Source organism: Amblyomma maculatum, chromosome 3, assembly GCF_055883805.1.
Source record: "Amblyomma maculatum isolate TAMU_Amacu chromosome 3, ASM5588380v1, whole genome shotgun sequence".
NCBI classification, from domain to species: domain Eukaryota; kingdom Metazoa; phylum Arthropoda; class Arachnida; order Ixodida; family Ixodidae; genus Amblyomma; species Amblyomma maculatum.
The window spans coordinates 185,714,929-185,740,203 of NC_139346.1; the positions used below are offsets into that span (position 1 = coordinate 185,714,929).

General features: G+C 46.8%; 1 protein-coding gene across 3 annotated transcripts in view; it reads right to left on the reverse strand.

The window, feature by feature from the left end:
- The window catches only part of LOC146197160 (uncharacterized), a 160,892-nt gene that overhangs the window by 84,874 nt on the left and 50,743 nt on the right, over nucleotides 1-25,275 (reverse strand). The window lies entirely within an intron of this gene.

Sequence of the window (25,275 nt, forward strand, 5' to 3'; positions counted from 1 at the left end):
CGTAAGAACGGCAAGAAGGCTCGAAAAAAAAAAAAAAACAAAGAAGAGCGAAAAAATAGAACACTTCTACCTGGCATTTTTAAGTGTATGGCGTGAAAATGTTAATGGCTTCCATCTGCAGCTTCCTTTACGGATTCTTTTGCTACTCGCTTAACAATTACCTCCTTAATTTGTGCCTACACAATCTCGCACATACTTATTAGCATACTGTCGTAAACGACCACATACATGAAATACCAGCCGACATAGATATAAAGCCCGCTTAACCGAGCCGCATGAACGTGCCTACGTGTTTTGCGTGTGAAGGGTTCCGGGTTCGATTTCCATCTCATCTTCCCGTCTGAAAGGAGCTATAGACAGGTCGGTAGCTCCTGTGAACTCAGAAAAATCATATAGTGGCCGACTATGCCCCATGCGAACTATATCTTGCCAGACAGAGTTTCTTAAGGCTGAATCGCATGCACGCGAAAACTCACGCGAATGCGAACGCGACGGCGGCACGCGTCGCGCGAAGCCTTCGCGCGAACAGAAATGCATGTGTCGCTTGGCTCGTCGCTCGGATCTGCCGAAATAGAAAATTTCGCTCGTTCGCCCGGAAGTAACCGTACGTCACTGCCGCTCATTTCGCACGCTTTCTTTATTTTGCTGTGTTGCATTGTGATTGTGCATTACCGCGTAAACATTTCGCTTTGTACGAACAATGGTGGATAGCCAGAACGTCTAATCGCAATCGAAACAACAATAGAAACAAGGGGTCACGTGACTATTCGTGCCGATTACAGTGCAAGTTCACACACATTCGATACGGTTTGCTGTAAATACATTTTACTTTGCCATGTTGTCGCAAAACAGCTTTAATTCTTGCAATCGTTATGACTGTTGTTGGATTTGGCAATAGTTTTGCGGTGTACTATAAGCCACTATGCCAGCCAAATGCCAGCCACACAACCTACACAGAGCGTTGTATCGCCGTTTCGCTCGGTTCGCGCTGTCGCGTGCATGCGTCTTCCCCAGTAGGCGCTTTCGCCGCGCCGCCTTGTCGCGTCGCTCACTTTTTCGCTCACATGCGTTTCCCGCTTTACTCTTACCTAGAGGGAAGGCTGTGCTGCCATCGATGGGAGTTTACATGGAGTTTCCAGATGACCGGTTCAATCACCATGGGGGCTGAAAGCATCATGGGCCAGAGAGCTAACGAGTGCAGACCTACAACTTTTGGACAAACAAATGCTAAAATAAACGTTGTTCTACCGTAGATAACGTCCTAACATTCAATATTGTGACTATAAATTGCAAAAAGAGAAAGAAACAGCATGTCAGTGTGAGATTTATCCAATATAAGCGATGACTCTTTCTCATATTGGCTTAGTTTTGAGCAGAACAAACACCAATATTTTGCACGTAAGAGACACACTTTGAAAGAAAAAAAAAAAACGTTTTGGAAATATTTGTGGTTGTGCAATCCCTTAAGGTAGTTTTTAATGGCATTTTGGGAAACAGAAACCTTTTATGGGCGACGTCTGCTTTTGCGCCTTCGCTACTATGGCTTTTGCGGTCTATGTACGCACCTCGAGATGGTGATGATGATGATGAAAAATAAACATAATAGTAACGCCACTCCATGCACCCGAGAAAAGCCGACTGTCCCGTAAGAAGTAGCACACCGACCCATGATTCTTAGCGCGCCCATGGTGGCTAAGAATCAATGCTCTTCGCTCACACACTGGAATGTGGGCCTTTGTACGCTAGCGCCACCTCGTACATAGTGCACGAAATGGTAGCCACGTGGATGAACATTCTCGCTCATCCTACTGCTGCCGCCAATAAATGACGCGAGGGGTTGAGTGTACACTTAGGGCATAATAAAGATGGGTAGTATTCATAATGTATACGCCACAATAATCGTAAAGGGACCGTTCTCACCGAGAATGCAGCATTTAGTAGATATGACAGGCCGACGAGGCCTGAAGGAAATACAGGTGTCGCCATCAGCGGCCAACTTTGCAAGTAAACTGCACGATACTACCCCGAACATTTTAGTGGACCTCGGATGCTATGCCGAGCATGCACGTGCACCCCTTCTTGGTGTAGAGGTCATGAGTTAGAATCCGGCGGCGGAAAGCGTTTTATTATTTTTCTCATCCATAAATGCGCATTTTCCAGCCTGACAAATATTAAGGCAAAAGCCTTTAATGCCTCATACGCACGGCCGCGTCCGGCGTCCTGTCCCACTATAACAGTCAATCATTCTGACAACCACACCGGGCACGTTAGAAACGTATCTCATTCTCCTTGTCTATCATGCCAGCGGAATTGCCATGGAGACCGCCATCGCTAGTTAGTGGTGGATAGCGATCTATAATGATAGTTAGTGATAGTGACAGTGATGATCATAACAAAGATGACTGGTTGTGACGTCATCATCTAATGATGCCATGACAATTAGTGACATAATGATCGGACATGACGTCACATCCGGCCATGTCTAATAAGCGGAAATGACGCCGTGGTGACGTCACATTCAGTCATGACGTCACGCCTGGTCATGCCGTCATCAGGTGATTCACGCATATACGAAGCTGACCTCACCGGGCGTCCGATCCAGGCGTCTGCGGCTCCTTTCATTGGCGCTTCTTCGAACGCCGCACCACACAGCATACAGAAGCAGACGCAGTACAGTATAGGCATCAGCAGCTTTTCAAATTAGTTTACAGGAAAGAAAGGACACAGTATATGTCGCAATTCTCCGCGGACACCTTAACCGCGCCATAAGGAAAAGGAGGAAGGTGGGAGTGAAAAAAAGACAGAAAGATGTGCCGTAGTGGAGGGCTTCGGACCGTGCACCGCGTAATAGACGCTTTCGCCGCATCGCACTTGAGTGGTCCAAAGTGCCCCCTAGAATTGTTATCGTGTCCCTGTTAAGCAATGGAGACCTCGATTTCCGAGCAGCCCAAGAAGGCAGCATGATTTCAGCGAGAAGGTTGCGCCGCACCGGCTCAGTGTCCATAAAAACGTCAAAGCAATGCGACTCGTGCGAAAAAATTTTTGAATGTCCTCTAAGTCAGTACGCCCCAATAGTAGAAATATCAGCGGTATGATAGAGCATCTAGAGACGCATCATCGGTTTTTGTTACAAAAATTAGTTAGTTTGTATTTTATTTCCCAACTCCTGTGCGGGACAGAGCGAAAGTCAAGAGCCGGAAAATGAAGCACTATGGTCGTTCACCGCGGCAATGCATCGAGGACGGCGTCAATAAAAGAGCGAAGTCAAAATAATACTGTAGCTTCGTTTGCTCGAATGTGATTGATATTTCTTCAAGCCAATTTGAAAAGAGTTGAGGTGAGCTCAGGTACTTTTAGCAACAAGCCTCATGAAAAGCAGTTAGTGGTTACCACATCTTAAAACCTATGAAGGAGAGCCTTATTAGGGCACGCACACTAGATGCGGCGGCGGGCAACAGAAAGGTATAACGCTCAGGGACCTTTGTTTTTTGTTTTCTTGTAACTACCAGGAAAGGGCGTTACCTCTAGAGATTACGCATGGCGGTTACTTGCGGAAAAAGTTGGTAGCAAAACCGCTCAAATGTCGAGGGCGGCATCTACGTTTTCCTGTTCCATACAGAGAAGAGGACGTGGTTGCATCTCTTCGCACGTCCCACTCCCACGTACAGAGGTTCCCATGCATTGCAGTCTTCCTGAATTTAGAGCAGCCGAGAAGAAGGGGCACTTTTTATCACATCGTGCAACTGGCATAGAATTAGAGCAGAGACAAATCAGACTCGTAAAGAGAGCAGAACGTACTGATTAGCCAAGTGGCTAATTCGAGATTCGAGAAATGTCGTCGCAAGAAAGAACTTAACTAAGAAATTAATTATTTTCCTAGAGACCGCGTCAGGCAGCAATTCTCTAATCGATTTCTTCAGACAAATGCATATGCTTGCCTCTGAATATTATAACTCTTACAGGGGAACATCGTACCCAATGTTTTTGTGCACTTTACACAATACACATGATCGATAGACGTTTAACGTACAGGCATTCTGCGTTCATCAGGTTACCTATATGCATGCAACGTTATTTTATCCCGCTGTATGTCATCTTTCGGGTACAGTAATTGTAAGTGCTACTGTTAAGCCAAGAACGGGATGGAAGCATATGCCGCGTCGCACCAAGAGGAAGCAAGAAATATGAGCACGTGCAGCATTTAATCTGCCTCTTAGCGAGAGGACCGCGCTTTTGTGAACATAGCCGGTAATGTTCGAAGCCTTGCAGAGACTTTACAAAATCCCAGTGAAATAAACAGCGGTATGCCACGCACAAGGAAGGAAGGGAAAGGTTGAAAGGTTGTCGACGGTAGCGGGGTTCTGTGTGGCATACCACGAGCAAAAATATCAGATGTTAAAAATACGAACTGCCTTGCATACACCGTCATTGACCTTTTCCCCAAATACCTTGCCTTTAATAAAAAAAAAAAAAAACAAGCGCATAACGAGGAAGTAAAGCAAAATGTGGTAATATCGCGAGAAGACTGTAGCTTTGTGCGTCTCACGCCGCCTTTTGTGCCCCCTACTACGTTACCTATACCACCCAGAACGAAATAAAAAAAAAAGTCAGTGGATTCTTGTAGCCTGGCACTGACCGTCATGACTACCAAGTACCAAGCGAGGATCGCAAAAGCGCGTCGACCGAGTTAAGCCGCCGTTTGGCACCGGGCCTATTTCTTTCCCTTCTTAATAACTCTACTCTTCTTCTACGGCCCTCTCCCCATACAGCGCGTATCGCTGGCATGCAGTATGCGCGGGCAATTACTCCTTCTCTGTGTCAGCACCAAAAAAGCAAACCCCATACAGAGAGCCAGCGCGCTTCGATTTCGCAGCCAAGAGAGGTTCCGGCAAAGCCGCTCAGATGGAGAGAGAGAGGAGACACAGCGTATACACATACAAGCGCGGCGCTGCTGTGCGGAGTGAGTATGGACGGAGTAAATCGTTCTCGCGCCGTGATCGCGGATCGCCGCCGGACTCGCTTTCTGGTCCTTGCCGCGATCATAATCCCTCGGCCCGTATATCCAAGCGCGTGTCTACAGGGCATCTGTACACGCGTCGTTAGCAGGGCGACCGATGGCCCTACGCGGCGCTTCGCTCAATCACGCCGCTCTCTCTATCCGCGCCGCAAAAAAACGAAAGCACTCAAAAAGAAAGAAGAGAGACGGGGAGGGAGGCAGAGACAAATAACGAATGTCCGCGAACTTCGCAATCTCCGCATTTCTTAAGTTTTTATGCCTGCCGAGGAAGGACGATAGATACTTGACCTCAACGGAGCCTCCTCCCTTTAGTGTGCGCAAGCGTGACATGCACCTCCGCGGTGTGTTTGCTTTAGAATAAAATGAAAGAAAAAGACAAGATTGAAGAAAAGGAGTCTACTGCTGCAGAGCTCTCCCCTTTATGAGACAGCTCGCGAATAATAGCAAAGAGAAAGCCGACGACGCGGCGCGCTTTCAGGGCACATTAGCTCAAGTCGAGCGAAAGAGACACGCGCGCGCGTTCTCTCTTGCGTCCGGTCTCGACGGAGACCCCCTGCGGCGCCGCTGCGCTTTGCGGCGAACAGGCGTTTCGCGAAGTTGCGCTCTGGCCAAACAGCGTGGAGCGGAAGAGCTGCGGTAAGCACGTGTTGGAAGCCGCTTGCTTTGGAAGTGTGAGCTCGCACGAGATGTTGCGAAGTCTGCGCGTTGCAGAAGGACGCGCTCGCTATATAATGAAGACTGATTTCTAGCGGAGTGTTTAGAAGAAATCAAACTAACGAAAGAGAGCATGACAACCAAAAGATGAGCACTGTGCACTGCAGCTCTTCCTGCGCATGTGCATTTAAAAAAAAAAGGGGGGGGGGGGATCAGCAAAAATATTCGGTTTAGCAGCGCAAACGCTGCTGAACCGAATATTGAGCGAAAGCAATAGGTGCCGGAGACCGAGCATTCTTCTTCCTCCTCTTCTTCTTCTTTTTCTTCTTCTTCCCCAGCCCACATATAAAGCCCCTCTTTAAACAAGCCGTATGAACGTACCTTATTGGGCTCTAGGAGTAACGTGAATGCCGGCGTCCTGGCAGGCTGATTCTGACTTAATCGTCCCATGTGAAACGAGAGACCCAAGTTGGCAGCTCCTGCCAGCTTGGGGTCGTCTACGGGGGTCGTCTAAAGGTCAATGGTGGTCACCGCCGGGCCACGCTGACGGCTCTAACTGCGAGCAGTATTGCTTTCGCAATAATACTCCACGGAAGATACGGAAACATTTACTCTGGGACATATATATATATATATATGGTTTGGTTTGTGGGGTTTAACGTCCCAAAGCGACTCAGGCTATGAGAGACGCCGTATAGTGGAGGACTGGAAATTTCGACCACCTGGGGTTCTTTAACGTGCGCTGACATCGCACAGCACACGGACGCCTTGCTTTTCGCCTCCACCGAAAAGCTGCCGCCGAGGCCGGGATTCGATCCCGCGTCCTTGGCAACAGTAGTCGAGCGTCGTAACCACTGCGCCACCCCGGCGGGATATATATATATATATATATTGCAGGGACACTTTACCAGCACCCACGCTTGCCGTATGAACATGCCAGGTTAAACCACATTGTATATGACTTAAAATTTATGCGATACAGCAAGACCTACGAACCTATATTATTTGCAGCATATTTTCACTGAAGGTACTGCACTCGTGTTTTTATGCATATTATTTTAACGTTTGTTGGGACCATTTGAATTGTAAATATTACCATATCATGTCCATTTTTAGGCCACGGTTCAAATTACATCGGACGGGCCCTGCAGTTTTTTCCAGGTGCCGCGGTTTAATTCAATCGCTTTATGAGGCAGCGGCTAAAGTATACGTTGGACTAACTCAGAGCAGTTTTAAGGCGAACGCCTTTCTTGGCTCATGGCGTTCGCAGGATCTGTGATCAAAAAGTCTCCGCGCTTCGCACTGCAGGTACTTGAAGAAAAAAGAATGTCTCCATTGGGAACCGAACCATTATTCCTCAAATCCCCAGCCGAGCGCGCAATCTACTACACCACCGCGGATCATGAGAAATAAATCGTAATTCTCCTTGTCTAGCGTAAGGATTTGGATTTAGTAATGTAGCTTCCTCTGTATAACAGCTGGTCCTTAAGAAAAAAACCATGATAGTAGCGACGAAAGCAACGCTGTAGTTTGTGATCATGACAATGATGATAATAGCGATCACAATGGCGGTGCAGTTAGTGAAAACAGTCATTTTAAGTGGCTTTAGGCATCTCCACTCTTAAGCAGCCTTAAGAGCGGTCCCGTAATATTTTTCCCGCGTGCGAGTCCAACGTATCACAAAACTTTCTTGTATGAATCATCACTGCTCCGGCGGTGTGTTTCGACCCGCTATCAGTCGTAGCAAGGCAAGTTCAAGTCGGCATTATTGCACAAGTACAAGTCGAGCGGTTTTAAGTCGAGAGCCTTTCTACGCTCATGGTGAAAATCTCGCGTTCGCAAGATCTGTTCGCGAGATTTCGCGAGGGGTGTCCACGAGACGTTGCAATAGCTTCCGACATCGACATAGTTTCCCCAGCCAGAAAGTCGCAGCAAATTCCTACGTCGACATAATTTCCTCTTTCGGATAGTCTCGGACCCGGGGCTCAGCTTCTGAGCCATGTATAGTAGCGTTGATTTAGCTTTAGTAAAGGCCCTTGCCATTGGAGAAGGTAAACAAAAAAATCTTACCATCAAGAGATTCGGAACAATGATAATACATTACAAGCCGCACGAAGTGCGGCTTGTAATGTATTATCATTGTTCGAAATTTTTGACAAAGACTGTACATGACAAACGCGATGCCTTTCGGTCACTCAGCGGGCATAAGTTTAGTCGTAGAGTCGAGCTGCAGAACTACTCATGGCTATTTCCATGAGAGAATGAGGCCTATATGTTCTACCGCGCGCCCATCTTTAATATACGGATTTTTGAGCTCTATGCAGCTTATATGAGTATACAAATCTGCGACCAGAGCTCTTCCCTACTCTTCCCCTTACTACCCAAACAACGTCGCAGTGTATCCGAGAGCGGATCGTTCCTGCTTCCTGCTTTCCGGCTGTTCATTCAAGCATTGCAGTGCAGCACGTCTTCTACTCGGTAGGCTCGCCGGCACTGTCACCCCCGCTGTGCCAGCATATCCTCAGATTCGACATGCCTTTTGCCACGGTTGCCAGGTAGAATCTAAAGGAAAAAAACTGATTGATTTATAGGAAGGGAAAAGGCGCGGTAACTGTCTCACTTGTTTTCTGTGGACAGTGGACACCTCAACCACGCCGTAAGGGAAGGGAGGAGGGTGGGAGTGAAAGTGGAAAGAGAGAAAGAGGAGCCGTAGTGGAGGGCTACGGAGTAATTACGACCACCTGGGGATCTTTAACGTGCACTGACATCGCACAGCACACGGACGCCTCTTCGTTTCACCTCTATCGAAACGAAACCGCCGAGGTCGGATTCGAACCCGGGTACTCCGGCAGAGTAGTCGGGCGTCTTACCACTGCACCACCCCGGCGGGGCGAATCTAAAGGAAGATTTAATTATCACCACCCTGCTTGCTCTTTTTGCACCACGCTCGTCTATAAAGAAGCAAAGCTGGCTCTTATTTAAGGAGCCAGTGTAACCTTTCTTAACGGTTACGCTGTTCTGCGCACTTGTTGTGCCGGCTGCGGGCGCTCGATCTCTGGGTTCGCTTGAGATGGGTCTGGACGATTGCAGGCTTTGCCGATGACAGCGATAGCTTATTTAAATTATGAGCAGATTGAGATGACAGATAACAAGCCTGTTTACGCACTAAGTGTGAAGCTAAAGCGATAGAATGTATATCGGCGAGCCTTGGCTCGAAGCTGTATACAAGTGGTGATGTTTGCTTTGAGCAACCGGGAGCGAAGGCACTGATGCCGATATGTTAGCATGATTGAACTTCTATTATTTTCACTGCCTCGAAACTCGGCTCCGATACATGTGCAGGCGGAGAGCAGAACGCGAGAATACGTTAAATGTGCAGCGACGCGGTTCGCGCCTGTTATGAGCATAGACTGTGATGTACGTCAGACGTATAGTAAGATACTTCTTAATTTTTATACTCCCAGACTTGCAAATTGTGCTATTGCTTGTGAGATTGCTTATAGCTGGCATGCTACTGCTTTCCAGTCGATCTTGGATAGAGAAAATGGCCCAGAGTATTGAGACATGAAAAAAAAAAAAAAAATACGTAGGCGGCAGGAGAACATAGTTCCTGCCCTGCGATATGCACGTACTATTGAACCACTCTCCTCAAAAGTTATTGGCACACACACACACACACACACACACACACACACACACACACACACACACACACACACACACACACACACACACACACACACACACACACACACACACACACACACACACACACACACACACACACACGCACACGCACACGCACGCACGCACACACACACACACACACACACACACACACACACACACACACACACACACACACACACACACACACACACACACACACACACACACACACACACACACACACACACACACACACACACACACACACACACACACACACAAGGATTGTGCCAGTGACAGTCCACGCTGTATTGTTATGGACCCTGCATGTTTCAAGCTGGATTCTGCTGCACCTTAAATACCTTTCGACAACTGCGTATAATACCCAACGAGGAGGTGCATGCATGCAGTGTCAATTCTTTTTAGCCCATCTGATCCACTTCGATATGTGTGGAATGCGGACAAGAAAAACGTTCTCGAACTTATCACTCATTCATCGATCTACGTGTGCGACGAGTCAGCACACGATATCTCTTTCCATTCAGAATATGTACGACACGCTGGCGGGAGGCTCGTCATGGCATCTGGACCACAGTGGAAAAATAAGCGGTGACATGAAAGAGCCGCACTGTAGAACAAACGGCATTCTTTTATCTGAATTTTTGCACCATGGCATATGTGGACAAGCTTCAGCGAAACAAGGACAACACAAGGTCAGTAGCCAAAGGAAAAATAAAACTTTGAGAGCACTCCATGAGATCTGCATTGGAGAAATCCGAAAGCATGTGCGTTGGCTGCTCTTTAGTATCTCATAATCGTCTTTGCTGCCTTTTCAGCACTTCTGAGTTCATGGCTCAGCATTATTGGATGTCATGACTCAGCACCTTTGAGAGTAAAGACACTAGTCATGGTCATGACTTTGACTTACAGAAGTCGTGGACTGCATAGTCATTCATGCACATTGGATCTCCGATCGCGACTGACTAATGACAAATGATTGACTCATAACTAAACTATAATGACTCACATGACATGACTAGGCGCCACATGACATTTATATACCGCTTGTCGTTACGTATACACATCACCAGTTTCATCTTAATGTGACGTCATATCAGACATTACATTTTGCTTCCATTTTTGTTTGCCCGTTTCGCGGACACGTTTTCGCAAACATGGCGAAGTAAAGGCCTTAATAAAAAGGGTCGTCACACACTCGCCGTTTAATTTATTAGGGGCGAAAACGGCAAAGCGAGTTATGAGAAAGAAAAGAGAGCGTAGGACCGGTCATAATGCGTACGCGGCCACTCCAGTGCCCATACCCTAACACATTCTTGACAAACAATTTCGAATATGATTGCCCATGCAGTTCCAGCCGCGGACAACCTCCCGAATACACGCTCAAAACAAAACAAAACATCCCTCTATGGATTTGAAGTCTGGATATATAGTTTTGTATAAAGTGAGGCGTCGAAAACGACTCGCCCTTTCTGCCTGCTCACAGCTTTAAAATCAAAAGCGCTGGTGCGCACAGGGGCGCAGCAAAGACATTCGGCAATGCGTGGTGCATAGCGCAAGTTTCGGGCATGGCGCTTTCAGTGCTGCTGAGCTAAAGCAGAGTTTTCTTTCGCTGAGCTCATCTGTGCTATCAAGACCGGCGGCCTGAACCTCGATTGCGATGAACTTGACAACGAGTACGCTATTAGTGTTATACGACGATGACGAACTTTTGCAAGCGAGCAGTTACCTACCGACCTGAAGTGGATGGAGTTCTCCCAATGTACAAGCAACGCAAATCTCTTGAATCTGGTTGAATTTGCTTTTTTCTTCGATCCCGGCCAGCAACGCCCCGGTAAAGAGGCTGTCCTCCGTAAAGATAGTTATAATACTGGAAGGATGAGAGGAACTGGATGCGTGTTGAATTTGTAGAGGCAGAGCTGCAGGTGAAGCTGATCGAACTTCAGCATGAAGTGCGGGAACATTTATGAATACGCGTATTAAAGCAAGGTCGCGATGTCAGAAGTAAGTTGAAGTACAGTTTTAAGGGGTCGCAACATGAGAAAGACAGGTTGCGAATAAAAAAAATTAAAAAAGCATCATTTTACAAACGTGCTCCCTTCGCAGCGTCCACACTCCCCCTCCTCCCCACCGTCCCCGCTTCCTTGCAAAGTTGGTAACCCTTGTAGTAATACAGCGATCTTTGAACTCAGTCCTCTTGCTTAATTCGAGCTTGATCGATATTCTGGTGATGCGTCGCATGAACCGCAGATATGATTTTTGCCAGTATATTGTTCACGTCGTATCCAAAAACTTTAATAACGTTACTTTTAATGACATCACGGTTATTGTATTTTCACTGGTCGCCGCAGAGTGCTGTGGTTGAATCACGCAAAAGGAAACATGCATATTTTTATTTCCATGGGTTTAATCCGCTGCTATGTTGTTAGCGACTAAAGTTATACCTATCCGAAAAAAAAAAAAAACAACAACAACAAGAGAAAGACGATATTGTCCATGACTCATTAGTGCACCCTTCAGATGACTCCGCAAAGCTTGAACAACATATTACGCGGAGTCAATTTTGACAGGCATCCCGACCGATAAAAAGCCAATTTTAAAAAAAAAATAAATAAATAAATAAAGAAGGTATTCCCTCGAAGGAATTCTTATGCATCATCGCACTGTGTTCCGTTTTTATACACATCTGTTTCTGATAAGTGAAGTTTAATGATTTAATGACACCTACGAAGTTGGAGAAAGTATTGCCTTCTCTTCTCATCTTGGTGTGTGAAGCGTATAGAAAACGACAAGAAAGAAGCGGCTCTAAGCACTAGCGGATTACAATCCATTGGCCTTGATCCCTGTGCCTGCCACAAGCTAGAGCGAAAATGCTACCGCTGGTGTATTTACAATGATCCTCTCTTGTCCGAGGCGCGAGCGAAACTTGATACCCCACGACGACGCGAGTCGAATCTACAAGAAGTTCACTTCTTGTTTGAAACACAGCTGGATCCGGCGGACGAGAGTCATTGCTGAGGCGTTGTATCTGTGTTACATGATGGAGACGGACTTGTCTGCGGTGGTATTTCAAGATCTACCGCCTCCGTCGACCTGTTACTCAAAATTTGTAAATCACTTTTAACGCGCGATCAACAACAGGTCCGTCATGCGTGCACTATATAAGCTATATTTACCAATGACATCGAGATGCGCATGAAAGTGCGGCTTGCGCCCTTTAAAAATGCACATAGCTCCAGCATTTTCCCAGGTATACCCTTCCGTCGAATATCAGCCGAACTGCGGTAAAAGACGCGGCATGCAATTCGTGATAGCTTGAAAAAACAAGTGTGCTTCTGTAAAGTTCAGTCTTTCACGTATACCCTTTTTGTGCCACTCAGCAAACTTATTCGCTTTCTTTTTCTCCTTAAGGAGCTTCTCCCTCTCAGACATGTATAAATGCGTGCAAGACTGCGTGTTTAGGGATCCATTATATTTACGTGTTGGGTATAGACGGCATCGGTTCTTAAAATATGGTTCCGCCGTTTACTATTGGCGAATCACTCAAGATCATTCGAAAAATCGATCACTCACAATGGTACTCTGCGTAAATCACACTAGAAACAAGCAGTGGGTGCGATTATGTGTTGTGAGCAGAGTATACTCTGCTCACACCACAGAATTGTGTGAGCACAAATCGGTGATAGGTGGCGTGCCTGTGCCACGGCGTGATCAACCGCGTGAGACGCGTGTTCAGAGCTTCGGAGTTGAAACGCGAATCATTGATTACTCACGTAAGTTGTTCCATGAGTGCGTCGTCAAAGTGCTCCATATACCATGCTGAGCTATACACATTCATGGGGGCATGGTGAGCAATGTACCGAAGACCAAGTTGGAAAGGCTTATGCAGCAAAAAGAAAATGCGGATATTAGTTTTAGAAAGAAAAGGCGCACGAACACACTGGACCATTGCATGAAGGAAGGGATGAAGTGTAAAGCGAGAATAAATATTTAGGATATTGCTACTTTATTGCTGCTACTGCTGTTAACGATCACGATGGTAATGGCAGCGCTTATAAATGTATTTCCAGTAGTACTGGAGGACACTGCAGTTAAAAGGCCACTCAAGTGTATCGCCGCCTGCATGAGGAAGAAAGCTATGGCAATATCCTCGAGAGATAAAATATACAGGACATGTCCTGTACGCACAGAAGGACGACATGCAGGACGACCCTTGCAAGACACAATCTTCTCTTCCATCACCAGCATGGCACACACGCATCTTTTTCCTCACTGACGATTTTTTCACCGCTAAAAATATTTTTCTCCCAGTTTCCTTTTTTTTTTTGTTCTTCTCGGTATTCTTTTTCCTCTCGGAGCTCTAAATAAGCAAACCAATAACTCCGCAGTACCAAAGCAGCCGATGCACAAAGCGACAAGGCGTCGCAGCCCGCTCATGTATACATAGCGCGCGGCCCGCGGAGGCAAGTGACATTTACGGCTTGAATCCGGGCGACACCTATGCGTGTGACTGCATGCGCTGCTCGTAAATAAGACTTCCTCTCGCCGTGGGCGCAAGACGAGGCCAAATCTCTCGGCAGCATCACGCGCGCTGCTCGGAATGCATTCTGATTCTCCGCTGACCCGAGCGCGCACTCGGCGTCCGTGCATGTACTCTATATACCCGGTATCGCCCAAGGTAGGCCATTAATTCGCTGACCGCTTCTACTCTGCACGGGGCTCCGGGACGTAATCTTGGCAAAGGAGACGCGCATAGCTCTCGTGTCGTGTGTGACATGCCAACGTGTGCGGAGGACATGCGCCGAGAGTCTACACGCATGATAGTATAGTATACGCGCACGCAAGTATACATGCATGCACTCATCAGCGTGTTCGGTCGGTCTTATCTGTGTTTGTACATGTATAAGGAAGATCAACGCCGCACATTTGTTATATACATACACGCGCGCGGATTTGGCGACCGGTAGGTGTCTGCCTGTCTCTGGGCAGAGGTGTATGTCTCCCGCTGAGGTGTCATCGTAAAGTTTGCTAACACCTGTCACGCCTGCATGTTCGCTACCATCGGAAAGCGTGCATAAAACTGGCAACAAGCTGCGAACGTCCTCGGAGCTTAACCTTGCGGATTAAGGAAATCAAGATTAGATTTACGCCGATAACCGCGCCTGCTACAGGATCTCTTCGGAACCTTCGTGTCTGAACTTGTGCTCCACATTTTCGGAGACACTTGGGGACACTATACGACATATATATGCACGGCAGGTGCGGAACGTGGTCGAAATTACGCTATCATCATACCAATAATTAAGACACGATTTAATACCTCCTCTTATATGTACCGATCCACCTCCCAGCCAGAAACGTTTTGACGATTAAATGTTTTTGGCCACTACTCCTTCGATTAAGGAGGTTCAATACTACTCTCCCACAAGCCACTCCCCTTTCAGTTTTAGCCAATAAATCCGACCTTGCCTGCCAAATAAATGTATTCGCTCCGGAGCTACTTCTACCAAGTTCTGAAACGAAAAATGCATTTATTCCCACAGCGTGCTGCAACGATGATCAGGAAGTGGGCATGCACGAATGTGTACAAGGACACATAGAGATTGCTCATCGACAGAAAGTATATGAGGGAATCTCTCCGGAAGAGTTTTCAGTGGTGAGATGCTAGGCCAACACAGAAGCCATTTCTGTTATGAAAAAAGAGCCCGGTAGAAGGCGACCGGTGAAAAATAAAAACCTTAAGAAAGAACACGAACAGAAAGTTACGAAGGCAAGTTAAGATTGCATGCTTGCCTGCTGTAATTGCGAACCCCTGCGATGGATTTATGTGGAGATTGTGAGGTGGATTTGTAGTAGTCACGTGTGAATATTGCATGACTATCCATATGAACCCTGCGACCAAATGGCTGTTCCGAAGACGTCACGCTGACTTTTCGGGATCGCTTTTTCTGGTAACCACCGCCTCCGGCAGAGCCCCGTTGCTAATTGGGTATGAAGGTTCCGGCCGCCTTGATATTTGCAGTCATATGCCATAGCTTTATATGTAGCAAGGTCTTGAGTGAACATATTCGCTTATAGAGGGTTAGGCTGCCTCCATACAGAGGTGGATTAGGCTCTGATAGCCAAAATTTTCCCTCAAGAAGACTATTATTATTCATGCTCATACGATGACTCTACGGCTGCTCGCCTCTTCTAACATGGAAGTTTCCATATAAGTACGTATACACTGTTCTGAAGCTATATTTCGTTTTTAACTTATTGCTCCTTTAATTCTTTTCTTTAGTTCACCTTCGTACAGCTACTATATTATATACGTGCAGTAATCACTTAGTACAAAGGCGCACCATTTAATGTATAGGATAACCTGAGCCTATATTGAAATGCTCACGCATATTTAATACTTATGACCGCGTGTAATACCTAGATGTTGAACTTTGTTCTTTGTTTTTATTTTTGAACATTCGGGGGAGAGTTTTTGTGTTTATTTGAAAACACAACTTTAGTTGTTGATTTGTTTTCTTTTTTTGTCGGCAAAATTATCTTCTCATGCATAGTAATTTGTGGCTATTTTTCTCGGTGAAATATATACTGTAGCTCTATGAGGCCAAAAGCGAGCTATACCTCATCTTTCACCCATTTTTTTTTTCTTGAACGAGCAGATCGTGTAATCATTCGCAGCAGCAGTTAACCCATAAATGGCTTTATTGCGATGTATTGTTGAGAAGAGAGTTAAAGAATGTAAACAAAAAAAAGAAAAAAAAGAGAATGAAGTCGAACTAGATGATGGACGGTGAGACGAAAAAAAAAAAAACGGAAGTTTATTCTCAAAACTTGGTTGTCAAGTTCTTATTGGACTCTACGTTAGACAAGAGGACTGCTCTGCATATGGCCTCTGCGCTGATAGCAGGTTTGGAACAGCTGCAAGCAAGGCCGGATTATCCAGGGTTCAAAGGGTTGAAATAAACCCGGCCCTCCGCTTCCATGGCCCCCTGAGAGCTGAAAACATAAATGGCGGACTTGGATGTTTGTAAAAACATAGTCGAATCATCAGATTCCTGGTTACCCATTGCTAAAATTAGAGCTTTATCCTATTTTAAAGGAAAGTGCATGTACGTAAACTTGAATTGACTTGGCGAAGTGGCAAAAAGGTACCATTAACGTTCTCTTATAATGTACATAAAGGCGGAGCTTAAGTGCCCACCCTATTTTCAGTGCCCACCGTATTTTTCCGACCGGCGTCTATGGTGGTGGCGGCTTCTCGGTGCAGTGAGCTGCATACGCTACTTCGTAAAATGTAAATTTATTTTGTAAACTTAAAGCAGAAAAGGTATGCGATACATGGAAAAGTGATTCCTTCTGTTTTAAAAGTGGAAGTTATGTGCAAAATGTAAATATACTGGCTTTATGAATGTGGACAATCTGTATAATAGCAAATATGTATTTTGGAGTAATAAATAAAATTTGATGCACTGTAGTGATGCACTCTTAAGTTTTTTTAACCGGGCCCTCATAAGCCAGAATATGACTCTGTCAGGACATTTGTGCGTGGTTTCGTATTTACTCTTTTTATTTATTTATTACAGATTTCTGCAGCGCCAGCAGGCATTATTGCAGGAGGGAGGGGGGGGGAAGGGGGGAGATAACAAATAACATTACTAGAGAAGCCAGAAGTTCCTTATAATGGCAGCGTCCTTGCACTTAATGGGAGAACCTATAATAATCAAGCGAAGGCCTTAAACCTTCAAGAACATTGTTACCGACCGAGTTCCACGACCTTAATCCTCCCTTGTGACCGACTTTATTTTGCACTGGAGTGGACGTCGCCAGCGAGTTGTGACATGCACATCAAGAGTACTGACATTTTGCGGTCAAGAACTAATTTCAAAATACGAATTCGGTGCACTTTTATCGGTGTTGTTCCGTTTGACCCGACAAGTTCAACCCCTACGTATCCGTCTACCGTATACGTACGCATGACAGCCTAGGCTATATCCGTGCTATCCAGATGAGCATTGGATGAAGTGGAGACAAACATTTAGGCAAGAAGAAAATTAAAACGTAGATGTATGCAGTGCATCCGTGCGTTAGTAACTGTGTGTAAATATGGGTGAAATCACACGCGCACACATGGATACGGAGGGTCGGCCCATAACAAAAGGGGGACAAGCCCTGCTCTTTAGTTTTCCTACTTTCTCTGCGTTCCCGTTTCACTCTCGCGTGTATCGATCGACCGGCCGTACTCAGAAGCGCACTCATGACGTCGCTGTGCCGACCTGGGGACACACGAAACCTTGCGCACCGGCGGTGACAAGCCAAGCGAAGCGTAATCCATGCGCACGTCTGTCCCCTGGCGGCGCGCAGCGGGGTCTGCCGAGTCCGATTCATCTCCTGCCGCAGAGAGGGCGCGGGCGCGGCAACCATTCCTGTGTTCGGGTTCGTGGCAGCTTTCCGCACTCTCAAGGGAGCCTCCCTTCACTCGGCAGCAGCTAGTCCCCCCCCCCCAACTTTTATTTATTTTTTTCTGTGGCCGAGAATCACTAGACAGCGTGAAGTCAATTTTTCCGGTCTTAGATCACCAAGAGGCAAGCCGAAGGCCACTATTTCGTAGGTACACCGGTATCTTAATTATTTTGCAACGTCATCGCTAAAAAGGCGATTCAAGCAAGTGAACAGTCCATCAGGAAGGTGAGAGTGACGCGAATTTACGGTTCCTCATACATCCCTGATTCAACAAATAGGTGTTCCCAGTCAAAAAAAAAGAAAAAAAAAATTACTGAACCGTGCCATAAAAATGCGACAAAATAATTTTGTAGGCTTGTCATAACAATAGAATGTTTTATGGTTATGCACCATGCACTTTTCTGTATTTGTATAGTTTTTTTCTGTAATATTTTTATGTGGCAACTATACGAAATTCCGTGTTACAATTGAAACATCTGTACTCTCGACAGGTCCACAGCTAAAAAGCCGCGCGAAAATGTTTGTGTGTGTGTATGTACAGATTATTTTTTGTTTTTTTTTTTGTTTTACTAGGAACCGCTTTAAACAAAAAGCAGGGCCCAATACCCTCCTACGCGATTGCAGTGATACGAATATATCGTTTCTAGACATTCCGGAGAAATCTATATCGCATACTCCAGCCAACAGCGACGTTTCCAGATTCACGTGATTTTAAAATTTTAAACGGCAGCAGTAACTGCCGATATCACTGCACAACTGAAACGTGCATGCACATTGCTGCGTGCGTGCGTGCGTGCGTGCGCGCGCGCGCGCGCGTGTGTGTGTGTGTGTGTGTGTGTGTGTGTGTGTGTGTGTGTGTGTGTGTGCGCACAACGTCGTATGAGGTTAGTGCGGATAATTATTATTCCCATGATTTACATAATGCAACATCTAGTGTGAAAACAATAACGGCACTTGCAAGCACACCCTTCCCACATATTTGCTAAGAGTGGTGGTACCCATTGTCATAATTAGATATGCCGCTCTAACGTGCATCAAGTATATCACCTATAATCTTCCAACTGTGACCTGTCGAATGCGCTTGATTTCGACCCCGGAATGTTAACGCTATTCAGAAACTTAGAGACTAGCAGTCCTGCAGTTTTTTGTTTTTGTTTTTTTAATGTTGCTCAGGTGTACAAGAACATTCTGCCTAAATGATTTCCTTGTTGAAGGGATTCAAAAATTTTGTCTTTCTTCGTGAAAGCGATAAAAACAGAACCAAGATATCAGCGCATGTAGATCAGCCTCGCCTTCCACGCTTTATATCGTGTTCATCTGCAAGCAGAGCAGCGTGTTTTCATCCTGTGCAGTGAGCGCACCATCACGAGTTCCTGGAGAGATAGAAGAACCACACGAACAAGAAATGCGACAACGCGACCACCGGCTGCAAGCCGGGAAGAGGGGGAAGAGGAAAGGGGGAGGAAGCAGAGGGGGCTGCAGCGAAACCGAAAACCTCGCTTTTGTAAAGCGCCAGTAGGTACTGCGATGTTAGAAAGAGAGGGTCGCGTTCTGTGACCTCCACAATGGGGCCAAATCGAATAACGCCCCGCGGTGGGAGCAAGGGCAGACCCGCAGTGAACCAACGGAAACACGACGGAGGGTGGTGAGCCTCTACGTCCGTCCCCTGCTCGTCCTGAAGAGCTGAAGAGCAAGATGCATTATTATGATTAATAATGAAAAACATGAAACTGCGTTACAACGGGGTCTTTTTATTGCCCCCCCCCCCCAAGCTCCTCACGGGGAGAGGAGGGAGGAAATGATATCCTCTTTCGGATACGGATATCGCTCTGCATCGTCTGCAACTTCCTGTATTTTCTTTCAAACTTTGGTGAGTCTATACGCCATTGCTATATGTGCCGTGCTTCCTGGGGGCGCTGTTTACTCTCCTGTATCTAGCCCTCAGGATATGGATATGCGAGGGTATTCCCGTTTTGCGTGACCGCCGAATCTGCATGTATTAGCTATATATACATTGCCTTCGTGAAGTGGCCGCCTTGGGCCTCCATCCTGCCGCTTCCTTCAGTGGAGATTCACAGGCCATTCATTCATTTATTCTATCTTAAAAAGTACGCGAGTATGATATATACGCTAGGCTGATTACTCTAAAAAGCAAAGCTCTAATGTCATCAGCATATAAGGGAACTATTAGTTCCCTTATATGCGACGAAAATCTGACAGGAAAAAAAATACTAGGGGCATTGCATCATTGAGCAAGATATATACTCTAACTATGTGCAGTCGTGTATGGTGACCAATATGGAGCGTATTTCACCGATAAATAATGCCACTTCTTTTGGGCAGTTAACGAGCGCTGAAAGCGAAGCTGCAAAAACGCGGATGAGCAGACTAGACGCACGACTGATGGTAAAGAAGCTTACTGTGACTTCTTACTTGAGAGTACAAAAAAGTTTGAGAACTTTCTGCGGCCTCTTGGGCAAAAAGTGACGATAGCTACCGACCCACGTGACATGACATGCAAGCGACTGCATAATGGTGAAAAATCCGAAAGAGATGCTGGATATGAGAGAGTGACGACAGACTGCCTTCCTCTTCGCGAGCTCGCGCCGATGATTGGCTGCCACAAGCTGGTTCTTTTACCCTTCCTGTACAGGGTGCAACGCGTGCACGTTTAAAATCAATACAGCGTGGCTTCACATTGTGTAGGAATAAGCGCAGCATGTATACAGGAAGGAGGCGGTGGCCAAAACAGCAGGGTTATTCTCCCAGCAAGCAGCCACCTGGCATAGCGCACACTGCTGCTCTTTTTCTTTACTAGCCGGTCGATTTTTTTTAAACCCTGCCGAGAGAGGGACAGACAGAGAGGAGGGGAGGGGGGGGAGATAAAGGGATCAGCAATGGAGCGAAAAATATGCTCGAGAAGCCTGGCCTGCGGAACACAACCGTTTCGGTATAAATATTTGCCTGTGCTGTGCTAATGGAACAGCACCGCCGCAGGTCCCCTGTGGAAGCAATGAAATTTTCTTCCTTCCTTCCTTCCTTCCTTCCTTCCTTCCTTCCTTCCTTCCTTCCTTCCTTCCTTCCTTCCTTCCTTCCTTCCTTCCTTCCTTCCTTGTGCATCTCTTTGTTTTCTGTCATCCTTTCATTACATTCACCTTTTTGCCTTCCTGTCCGTGATCTCTGTGATTCAGGCACTCTATAAGCTTATTCGACCAACTTGTAACATCCTCTCCGCTTTAGTTTAATGTCCTCCGAGTCCGGGGCGCGAGCTGGTTTTCATTGAGGGCTCACACACGTCTGACTGACCCCGCCCTTTGAATATGTACACACCATTAGTCCGGGCAACCCTGTGCTTGCAGAAAGGCGCGAGCAAGAGTGCGCTCATGCGCACACGGAAAGTATGTATTGTCGTGACGCTGGGACTAAGTCGACCCGGCCTTCACTTGGTAGCGTGCAGAGATTCGGGGTTGATGAAGGATTGAATCTTCGAAGTTGGTAAAATATATACAAGCAGGTTTAATGGCACTTTGAGAAAACTTATTTACATGATTATTTACATGAAAAAGAAGGGTATATTAACAAAATGGCAAGTGTAAAGAGTTCATAGCGAGAAGCGTCTGGATGAGCCGTTTACCCAGGGCTCAGAACGTCATTTCGTGCTCTGCAATGTCCTTAAAACCCCCTATGTCCAGCCCCTCTTTGAAGATGCTGACCAACCAGTTCCAGGGCACGCCCTTCAGATATTGGCATCCAATCGAACACATCACTGCACTGATGGTCTGATGCACTGACTGGTCCGGCATTGTTTCGTTGGGCGTGGTCACTTGTTGGCGGGAAGAGCTTGGGAACGGCGAGGAGGTACATTTCTATTCTTCAGCAAAGATCCGGTAGGCTGGTACTGGTAAGTGGATTTCCTTCTCAGAAACCCAAGTGCACGTTTGCGCCACATACTGCTCCCAGCATTGTCCCTTTCCAGCAATTGCAAATCTTTCCTGCATTCCCGGGAAATCCTCTAATGGCCGTAATCACCTTGCTCCTTTCTTGTCCTGTACGTCAGCGGACGTGTCACTCTGTCGTCTCCTTTGGACAGTAGGCATTCCTCACTGGACAATAGCGCTTCTCGACGGGAAGGGTGAACAATTGAACAAAAGCACTTCCGGCTATTTCCCGCAGGGGGACATTTCTTGGTATTTTTCTAGACGTTCCCTTGACAGGGCCAATTTGGCATTTGCAGGGTCTCAACATAGCAAAACAGGCTTACACAAAAGGATTCCTAAAAACAGGCTCACTTAGAGCCATTGTACCAACAGCACATATCCACAGCACTTATCCATGCCCACAGGCGAACAATAGAGCGCAAGTGCGGATGATGAACGGTCATAACAGCCTCCTCCCCCGCCAGAAGAGTCACGGAGGGCAGCAGTCGCAGCTGCTGCATGAAGAGACGACTTAATGGCCTGCACATGAACGCTTGAAGCTCGCTGTTGCTTGTCGCGTTGTCTTGATTGTCGTAGGCCAAATTGCTTCAGCTGTCTGAAACTCAACCACATGTCCAAGCAAGCACTCGGCTCCCGTCTGAAGAGACCAGGTTAAAAGAAAACTGCCATCGTTGTTCGAGAAAAGCCCACACTCAAGACGCTCAGGACCCACGTATTCCTAGAAAACCAAACGTGCTGCTTTACATAGTCACACATATACAAGTGCACGAAAAAAAAAAACCTGATTATCAATTTGGATACATGGTGAGGAACACCTCGGACCGCTTAGAAACAGCGGCTAAGCGCGTCCGCATTCCCATTTAACTTCCCCCTTTTGTATCTTATTTCAAAATTGTACTGCTGTAAAATCAAGCTCCACCTAAGAAGGCGACTGTTGTTCGATGTCGCAGTTTGCAGCCAAGCCAGGGGACAATGGTCCGTCTCTACGGTGAATTTGGCCCCTCCAAGATAGCACTGCAATTTTTGAATGGCCCATACAATGCAAGCGCACTCTTTCTCTGACGCGCAATAAGCCCTCTCTCTAGAACTCAGTTTTCTGCTCAGGTAGAGCACGGGGTGCTCATTACCGTTGTCATCTCTCTGGCAGAGAACAGCACCTAGCCCTCGATCACTGGCATCACACTGGACCGTGAATTCTCGGTCATAGTCTGGAGCTCGCAATACCGGACGGCTAATCAGCACAGCCTTCAGGTTTACGAAGGAGGCTTCCTTTTGTTCGTCCCAGACTACATTTGTCGGTTCTGTCTTGCGGAGAGCGTCGGTCAGAGGGCTGGCCAAAGCTGAATAGTTAGGGATGTAGTGATTGTAGTATCCAGTCAGACCCAGGAATGCTCGAATTTCCGTCTTCGTGCTCGGCCGCGGGTAGTCTGCTACCGCAAAAATCTTAATCTCGCTGGGTTTCTTGAAACCTTGACCTACATTGTGACCCAAGTAGTCCACGGTCGCCCTTTCCAGGCAACATTTATCGGCCTTTACGGTTAGTCCAGCTTGAGGCAAAAGGCTCAGTACAGCTCTTAGATGTACCATATGGTCCGCCCATGAGTCGGAAAAAACCGCAATGTCATCTAAATAAGGCACCGCGAATGTTTCACACCCCTTTAAAACCCTATCCATGAGTCGGGAAAAACAAAATGGAGCATTTTTGAGCCCGAAACTCATCATTGTTGGCTGGTAGCTGCCCGTCGGAGTGACGAAAGCCGCGTATCTGCTGGCGCGTTCAGTGAGCGGTACTTGCCAGTATCCTCGAGTAAGGTCCAGCGTAGTCACATATGCCGCTCTACTGACCTGTTCTACTCTCTCCTCAATATTCGGAATAGGATACACTTGATCCCTGGTGAGAGAATTTAGCTTTCGGTAGTCGACCACAGGCCTAGGGTCTTTACCTGGAGCTTCTACTAAGATCTTAGGCGAAGCATAATCGCTTTCCGAGGGTTTTATTACTCCCAATTCCAGCATGCGAGTTACTTCCCTATCCAGAATTTCTTTTTGCCTTGGAGAGAATCGGTAGCACCTTGATCGCACTGGCACGTCTGAAGTCAGCTCAATATCGTGCTCAGCCAAATCAGTCCTGCCTGGCCTGTCCACGAAGCAGGCCTCAAACTCTGTTATTAGCTCGCCCAGATCGGACAGCTGAGATTTCTTTAGTTCTCCTAACTGCTCCGTCTTTTTGAGAAGCTCCTGTATCTTGGGATCATTGGCTTGCTCCATAGCTAAGTCCTCTCGGTTTCCACTTAGAAGTCTCGTGAGATTACTAGACACTGGCGGCAAGAGGTTACTCTCAAGAACGTCCTCATTCCGTGTCTTATCAGGCTCACTTTCATGTTGACTTATCTGAGATGCCTCGCTCTCAAAGTTTTCTGTCCCGCTATCTTCCACATCAACCACTGTTTTAACTGCCGTTTCCTCCGCTGTGGAATTTTCTGGTATGAACAGTGTAGCTCGTTCTGGCGCCTTTGAACGTGTTAAGGCTTGCACAACTCTGTCTCCAAAAAGGATGCCCCTCTTTCGCAGTAGCATGTCCGATTTGTTGGAAAACAAATACGGATAGCACTTAGGAAGCTTTCCTGAAACGGCAGCTTCGGTTGTTAACTCGCCGAAAGGGCCCTCGATGACCACGTTCGCAATTGGCAAGCACGCACTCTGTTCCTCCACTATCTGGCGGATCCATGCACACTGTCCTGTATAGTCGGAAGGCGACACATACGCCGGATGGACAACATCCATCGTTGCGGCCGAATCGCGCAGTACCTTGCAAGGCTTCCCGTTGACTACTAAGTCATGCAGGTAGGGTTCCAAAAGCTGCATATTTTCATCGCAGTCACAGACATACGAAAAAGCAATCTTTTCTTTCCGGCAGTTGACGGCAATGTGACCCTGCTCATTACACCTAAAGCATGTGAGCGGCTTCCTAGCCTCAAGCTTATTCTTTGTGTTCTGCGCGTTGGTCACTTCCCCACTTTTCTCACTGCCGTCCTTTCTAGGGAGTTTGCCTGAAGAAACCTTCCTTTCTTCGTTTCCAACTCTAGCAAAGTGCCTTTCCTGACGGTTATTCACACTCAACTTGGGATTGCGGGGCCTATCCACTGCTGGGTTGCTGAATTGTCGGCGCGAAGCATACTCCTCAATGAGTTCGGCAGCTTCAGTTGCCGACTTAATGTCGCCTCGGTCCTGTAACCAATTTCTTTCTTTTTCTGGGAGGCAGTTATAAAACTGCTCCAAAAGAATTCGCTCGACTACAGCGTCCCTATCACTGTAGGAATCTGTGCTCTTTAGCCACTCGCCCAAATTGACTCTTAAATTGCACAGGAATTAGGGTAACTCTCGTCCCTGGACTTAGTAGCGTACGGAAAACGTTGTCTGAACGCCTCGGCGCTAAGCCTATACTTTCTCAGAAGGCAAGCTTTGACCTTCTCGTAGTTGTCCGCGTCCTCCTTGCTTAGCCGCGCGACAACTTCCGCT